Raw genomic sequence first — 8,246 nt, forward strand, 5'->3', positions numbered from 1 at the left:
TTGGTATCAAACAAGGGGTTGAGGCTGACAGTTCAGAGAGTCAAGCTGAGTTTGGTTACAAGATAAGGAAATAAAGGTGTAGTTCACTACTAGATATACTTTTAGAGTAGTGGTAAGTACTTATTTGACAATTCAGAATGAGGTGACGAAGAAGAAAGGCTTGTAACCAAATTGTTGTCGTCCATGGTTTTGTCATTTTTGTGGCAGACAATGTTGTATTCGGTGTAGTCGTAGGTTGTTTGAAGTGGGAGGTATATGTTTTAGTCAACGTTTCTCTTCCCCACAATGGCTTGGTTGAAGGTGAAGGTGCACCTTGGGTTAACTCCTCGACTGCCTTGACAAATTGTGCTAAGCCTAATCCGTCACTTAGAACATGGTTTAGGCGTATAGCCACAACGAATCCTCTACAAATCAACATCATAACATTTCATTAATAATGAAACATAGATAGAGTCATAGATAGAATATTAGAGAAAAGATTGTTACAATGGTAATTTGGAAGTAATTAGGGAATTAACATAGTTACCTCTAATGTTATTCGGATAGTCTTACAGTGAAAAATTATAATAGGATCTGATACAAACTCTAAACATTTATCGTTTAAGTCAAAGGCTCGCGTTCGAGATCTCCATATGCAAGTTGTAATCAAGTCAAACTGTGAGTTTGTTTGGTGTTGGGCGGTGCTTGATGAGCAAAGTTGTTAACTGTGGTATAAAGAAATAAAGTTAAACTTTCGATACCAATTATAACTTTTAGTATAGTAAGCATTTCATCTTATAATTGGTATCAAACAAGGGTTTGGGGCTAACAATTTAGATAGTCATGTCGAGTCAAGTTTTAGGATAAAGAAATAAAGATGTAGTTCACTACTAGGGATGGCAATGTGCCCCGTCCCTGTCTTTAACGGGGATGGGAAAAAATTTTGAGGATCGGGGACGGAGACGGGGACGGGGACGGGGATATCCCTCCACGAATAATTATATGTATATATATATATATATATATATATTTGTATATATATATTTCTGTATATATATATTTCTATTTAAATGTGGCCGCGCCTTCCCGTGCGGTTTACACCACTCAGTGTTACGAAATGCACCACTCAATGTTACGAAATGCACCACAATGAAAATGAATTTCTTAATATGAAATGCAACACTCAATGTTATTTGTGTGGTGCATTTCTTAATATTGAGTGGTTCATTTCTTAACATTGAGTGGTGTAAACCGCACGGCCGCACGGGAAGACGCGACCACACCTGAACATGACCCTATATATATATATATATATATATATATATATATATATAATTTTAAATTTTGAAACTAGTACTTATATTCTAAAAATCTTTTATTATTAAAATTTACATTTATTTAACATTTTGACTAGAGTTGACGGGGAATGGGAAATCCCCGTCCCCGCCTAATTCCCCGCGGGGACGGGGATGGAGAATATTTTCAATTTACTCCCCGCCCTCCCCCCTCCCCGTTGCCATCCCTATATCACTACTAGATATACTTTTTTGAGTAATGGTAAGTACTTGATCTACCATTTAGGATGAGGTGAAAGTTTTTGACGAATGGCTTTTATCTCTTTGGGGCCGAACAAGAAAGGCTTGGCAAGTTGGCAACCAAATTGTTGTCGTATATGGTTTTGTCGTTTTTATGGTAGAGCACATTGTATTCGTGGTGGTCATAATTTATGCCAAAACTATAAGTAATAAAAAAAACACAACATAATTTTTTTTATACTTATGTTTCTAGCGATCAACACTATGTTTCAATGATAACATTACTCATTAACATGGCGGCTTCATGGCATCGCCAAGTTCTTCCAAACTGAAATTACTATTTGCTTCCACGAATAAGACCCCTTCACCGCTGCAATCCACCATGAACTTATCCTCATCAAGGCCATGAATAAGACCTACAAGAGGGTAGTACCATACAAGGGCTTTAACTAATGCATCTCTAATGGCTCCCATAGAGTCCCTTGCTTTTATGAGGGGACTTGCCATATAGAACATGACCAAAGAAGCATGAATCCTCAGACCTTTTTCGTCATCTATGTTTGATAATTCCTTTATTTCATGGGTGTAGGTTTAGCAGGTACCAGGAGTTGTGGTACCTTATTGCTAACAATAAAAGTTTGTTTTCTTGCCATTTCAGTTATTTTGTTTTGATGTGCTTATAATGTGGAAGAAATATAGAGTTGGTTAGGTTGATGTTGTTGGAAAAATAGATCATTCAAATAGAAGGCTTGTTGGTCCAACCTTTTTCTTCTAAGCTTTCTTGTCTGCACAACACATCATTGTTTTTGTGGATGTTGTTTCTACCTTCCAAATGAGTGGATGGTATGCTTTGTGAGTGAGTGATGTTGCATGAATCATGAGTCTTCATGGCTAAGAAACAAACAGTGTACTACTATATAAATGCATATGCATTTATTCATTAAGACACAAGATTCATTCTTTCTCCTTTTACTTTCAAATCACTTCTCGTAGTTGTCTGAGCAAAGTCAGGTTCGCCTACGCTATAACTGGTGTAAGTTAAGCGTAGTTAGTCTGTGTAACCTGTCGGAAGCGTGCCAGGATTCTTGACTGCACCGTCACCGGGAAAATAACGCTTTTAAGGCAGTGTTATTTTAACACGGCACAGATTTCATTTTCTACTTTAGTTATTCTCCTTTTTCCTAAAGAGTGTCAGGATTAGTTGACGTTGCCTCAATTTCCCAACAGCATTATTCGGCAATAGTCAACCTTTCGGTACGATGGCTCCTTATGTCATACCCGATTTATCCAAAATAACCGTCCTCGATGGAAATAATTACAGGCGATGGGCGCAAAGAATGCTGATACTCTTTGAACAACTGAAATTGGTCTACGTGTTGTTCTGTGATCCACCCGAACCTGCTCCGCTAAGGTTCTTCTTTCAAGGACCAAGAGAAATTAGTCCTGAACCGGATTATACTCCTAGTCAAGAACTAGGTGTAACTCTGAGGCAATTTTCAGATGACAATAAAACAGCTAGAGGATACCTTCTGTCACAGATGACTGACAAATTGTTTGACACCTATGTCTAACAAGACTCGGCCAAAATTATTTGGAAAATGCTGTCAGAAAAGTATGGTGCCAATGATGCTGGAACTCAAAGTGTCAGAAACAACAAAAACAAAAGTAGTGGAAAAGTTAAGAAAATCAAAGGATGTTGTTTCGTGTGCGGTAAGCATGGACACCGAGCATTCCAGTGCTATCATCGCAAGCGTAAAATTCACAGAGGCCAATCTGACGGAGCAAGATGTGTATAGCATTCCCTTAATTGGTAGTTATTCTGAGTAATTGGCAGTTATTTTGAGTAATTCTTATTTGCTCTAGCTTCTAAGAGCTCGCATAAAATGGGATAGTATTACTACCAAATACTAGTTGAGTTATGTAAATTTTTGAATGCCTATTAGTGCTAGTCATTTCAATGTGTTGAATGCTAATTACATTGTCGCATGTTAATCGACACAGTTAATAGTGACTTGGACAAAGAGATATGAACTGTTTAATGAGATACAGTCATATATTTTGAAATATTTGAATTATGTACTAAGAGTATTTGTCAAACGTGATAAGCATATATCAAAGCTTTTCACCTTGTGTTGATAGCATGGAAATGTCATTATTCTTGAATACTCTGTCTAGGAAGGTAGTTTTTAAGTAAACTTCGGTTTCACCACTCGACCTGGGAGTTTTTAAGAAGTAGGGTGTTGGTCATGCAGGCTAGTTGAAGCGCTACTTGACCATCACTTGAAATGAGATTGGCTTTTACATGCTATCCAAGCTTTGTAATAGGCATTGCTTAAGTTGTTTAAACTACCTTTTTATTAACAAAAGAGTACTATGTATCTTCTTGAGAATAAATTTAAAGGTGTACTGATTTGCAGTATACCAATGCTATATATGAGTTATGTAGTGAAGAGAAAATTGTGAAGTCAAATAACATAACTTTGAATGCTAAAGTTATGGATGTTGAATTTCATCTTGATGAAATTTATGTAGATAAACCTTTCTCCAATAAATGCCAGTTTGCATATAATATTTGAGTATGAGATCTACTTTTCAAGAAAGTATGTGAAATTTATGATTATGTTGTTCAACTTGAAGCAACATGCAACATACAAACAATATTATCTTCGTGGCTTACTGGTAATGAGTGTTTGTATATATGATTTAAAATATTAATTGGGAGATCCTGAAGGTCCAGGATTCCTTAATATAGTGAAACCTTACTGGTTTAAGGTAACTAATTTGGTTGAAATATATTCCTCTCTTGAGAGTGTTTTAACCAAGTGCAGGGTTGCTATAAAGATTGCATAGGTCGATCTGCTCAGGAGTCAGTGTTGGGCACCAAAGATCAATCTGAGTAAAATATCAAGTACCTTTGAGAATAATACTTGTAATTGCTGCATTGTGGGGGTAATAAGCTCTTTATATTTCCTTCCTATAAGTTCCTTTACTTTTACCGAGAATAATGGTAAAAGAGAATGTTTCATGTTAAACATGAAAATCTCTAGGGTATTATTTATGAGTAAATAAAATACTTGTCAAAGTGTACATAAGTTGGATGGAGTTGATCAGCTTATGTTAATAGTGAAGACTAATTATGAGATCAGTCGTTGAATTATTGATGGAATGCCTTAAATTCCAAGAGGTGATAAATTCATGGTGGATCCCACTTGTGTGGTCAAACGAAGCCATGGAAAGAATCACAAAGTGGTACACTAATTGGTCATTCCAATGATCTGTGTACTAGTGAGGTTGAGCTACAGCTCTTAATGAATTTATAACCCTATGAGATGGGTGGTCCTATAGAGACAGACTTAATGAATTCACCGCTTAATAATTGAGAGAGTGAGCATAAAATGCTCTTAATGATTTCACATCCCAATTTGGGTAGTCTATATTGAGATAGGCTTAAAGAAATCACATACTTAAGTAAAAAAGGTTAACCACCTTTTTCTGAAAGATAATGAGCTATCTTTCTAGAGCACTCATTGGCGTCTGGATGTCCAATTGAGTAAAAATGTATGAGAAGCATGATGCTCCTAGTGACCTACTAGATTTATGTCTTTAACTACTCTGTAGCCTTAAAGGTGGTCTATACTGAGATAGACTTGACAGAGTAAATGTCTATATTGAGATAGACTTGACAAAGTAAATGTCTATATTGAGATAGACTTGACAAAGTAAATGTCTATATTGAGATAACATTGACAAGGTTAAAAGTCTATGTTGAGATAGACTTGACAGGGTTGAAGGTCTATGTTGAGGTACACACAACAGACTTGAATACTAAGGATTCGCCATAAGTAGTCAAAGAGTTTGACTTTCATAGAACCTGCATTTTGGAGTTGATGTGTGTCTTGAGTTCAAAATTTTTCTAACCGATGAGTTCAAGATTCATATCACTCTCGGGAAGAAAATTACTCAATGTCACTACATGTCAGTTCAAGTTTAAAACACTGATGTTAAGATCAACTCTTGTGTTTTGCTTAGACACTATTCTTTTTAGCCTTCTCTTCGAATGTGTAGGGGATTGTTGGAAAAATAGATCATTCAAATAGAAGGCTTGTTGGTCCAACCTTTTTCTTCTAAGCTTTCTTGTCCGCACAACACATCATTGTTTTTGTGGATGTTGTTTCTACCTTCCAAATGAGTGGATGGTATGCTTTGTGAGTGAGTGATGTTGCATGAATCATGAGTCTTCATGGCTATGGCTGAGAAACAAACAGTGTACTACTATATAAATGCAGATGCATTTATTCATTCAGACACAAGATTCATTCTTTCTCCTTTTACTTTCAAATCACTTCTCGTAGTTGCCTGAGCAAAGTCAGGTTCGCCTGCACTATAACTGGTGTAAGTTAAGCGTAGTTAGTCTATGTAACCTGTCGGAAGCGTGCCGGGATTCTTGACTGCACCGTCACCGAGCAAATAACGCTTTCAAGGCAGTGTTATTTTAAACACGGCACAAATTTCATTTTCTACTTTAGTTATTCTCCTTTTTCCTAAAGAGTGTCAGGATTAGTTGACGTTGCCTCAATTTCCCAACAGATGCAACCTGCTTCCCTTCATTATTTCACCTCTATTTATATTGGCAATCATATACTATATATGCTTTGCATAAAGTAATTCTTGATTCTATCTTTAAACGTATTTTTTATCATATGGTATTCACTCTGTGATGTGACATTAATATATTGTTTCTTTAAATTACCTATATATAATTGATCTTCTCAAATCAAGAAAATCAATAGATTGCTTCCGTAAGGAGTTGAATTTGTAACCTTACAGTAACCATGTCAACTGCCTTATCAACTTGGTTGGAGTTGTCCCAAATTCAATTTTTCTTTACTCAAAAAGAGGTTGATTAGTTTATACATAATGAGGAATAATCTCAACTGAGTTAGTAAGGCAATTAGTTCGGTAATCACAAAATTTCAAGTTTTAATCCCTATAGAAGCTATCTATTGGCTAAAAAATTACAATATGTATGTTATTGCACTGCAACAACAAATGACTTATCTCTTTTGCTCTTCATTCAAACTAGCATCGGTGGAACTACCAAAATTAGTCAGCCCTAAAACAACGTTGTTTTAGGGTGATATATATATATATATATATATATATATATATATATATATATATATATATATATATATATATATAGGGGCGCACTCCATGCGAACTGCCGCCCAAGTAAGAAATGAGAACGCTTCACAGCCGTCCACGTGTCCAGATCAACGAATCAAATGCAATTTTTAAAAAACGACGCGGTAGCATTTTCATAAATAACTGAAACTTTGGTGCACCTAGTTTCACTTACAAGTGCACCTATTTTCGTACCTATTTTCACTTACAAGTGCAAGTAATTTACCTTATTAATATTCATGCACCTATTTTTGCAAATACTTTCACTTACAAATGCAAGTAATTTGCCTTGTTAATATTCATGCACCTGGGTGCAACCTAGGTGCACCTAGTTATAACATTAGGTGCACTTAGTATTGATGCTTAGTGTACGATTCACATGCACCTGTAATACATTTTACTTGCATCTGGAATACATTTTACTTGACCTTGTGCAAGTAATTTACTTTGTTAACATTCATGCACCTGGGTGCAACTAGTTATAACATTAGGTGCACCTAGTATTTGATAGGGAATATACCCCGGTCTTACTTCCCTATACGGTCACGCTCTCGTTTAGTAGTCGGGTCGAGGTCAAACGGTTCGGGTTAAGGTCAAAGTTAGCATGTCAACTTTTGGGCCTATATAAAGGACCTTGGTCCTTCAATTAAGGGACTTTTGGCTCTCTTGGCTCTCTCTCTAGAAAACAGATTGCCTCTAACTCTCTAGACAATATTCAATAAGAGCAATGAATGAGATAAGAATTAGAATACGGGTCATTTCTAGGCCTTTGATTGAAACTATTCATTGCATTGGCCTATTCAAAATTATTAGCATGTTCTTCAACCAAAGATGCATTACTTTGCTTCATACTCATCATAGAACACATGCTTTTCACTTGTTTTGCTAACGCAGACACCTGAATTTCCAACCCAGCATTTGAGTTAACTTCATAAATACCTTGTGTCCGTCCCCTTATGCTTTTCTGTTGGGAGTTTGCCCCTAGCATTTCATACCATGCCAAGGTTTCCTCCGCAGTTTTTTCTCCCATGGCACCTCCAGCCGCATTGTCAACCATTGATTAGCTGGTTTAAGCCAAACCATCATAGAAAGTTTGATTTTGAAGCTCCAATGGTGAGCCATGATGGGGGAATTGAATGAGCAACATGTTGAACCTTTCCCATGCCTTATGGAATAGTTCACCTTCAACTTGCGAAAAGGTCGCAATTTTCCTTCTTAATTCAGCAGTTTTAGCATGGGAATAGAATTTACCTATGAACTTGTTGTACACCTCTGGCCATGTCCGAAGGGATCCCGGTGTGAGAGACATGAACTATGTTTTTGCTGCATCTTTCAAGGTGTACGGAAAACACCTCATCCTCAATGCATCCTCGGTCAAGTCATTCAACGGGAAGTGTTGGACTATCCCGTAGAAATCCCTTATAAAGGTGAGGGCATCTTCGCTTGCTGAACCGTGAAAAGACGGCAGTTGATTGTAGTGGACTGTCTTTAACTCCTAATTCCTGGCTGCATCAGTAAGCACTATGCAAGAAGGTGAAGCGCCAACTT

At 36.7% G+C, this 8,246-nt stretch overlaps 1 non-coding gene across 1 annotated transcript; it reads left to right on the forward strand.

Annotated features, from left to right (window-relative positions):
- The first annotated feature begins 7,813 nt into the window (after positions 1-7,813).
- LOC116005380 lies at positions 7,814-7,920 on the forward strand. Its single transcript, XR_004094961.1, has one exon. It is a non-coding gene; the product is annotated as a small nucleolar RNA R71 (small nucleolar RNA).
- The last annotated feature ends 326 nt before the right edge of the window (positions 7,921-8,246 follow it).

Source organism: Ipomoea triloba, chromosome 14, assembly GCF_003576645.1.
Source record: "Ipomoea triloba cultivar NCNSP0323 chromosome 14, ASM357664v1".
NCBI classification, from domain to species: Eukaryota; Viridiplantae; Streptophyta; class Magnoliopsida; order Solanales; family Convolvulaceae; genus Ipomoea; species Ipomoea triloba.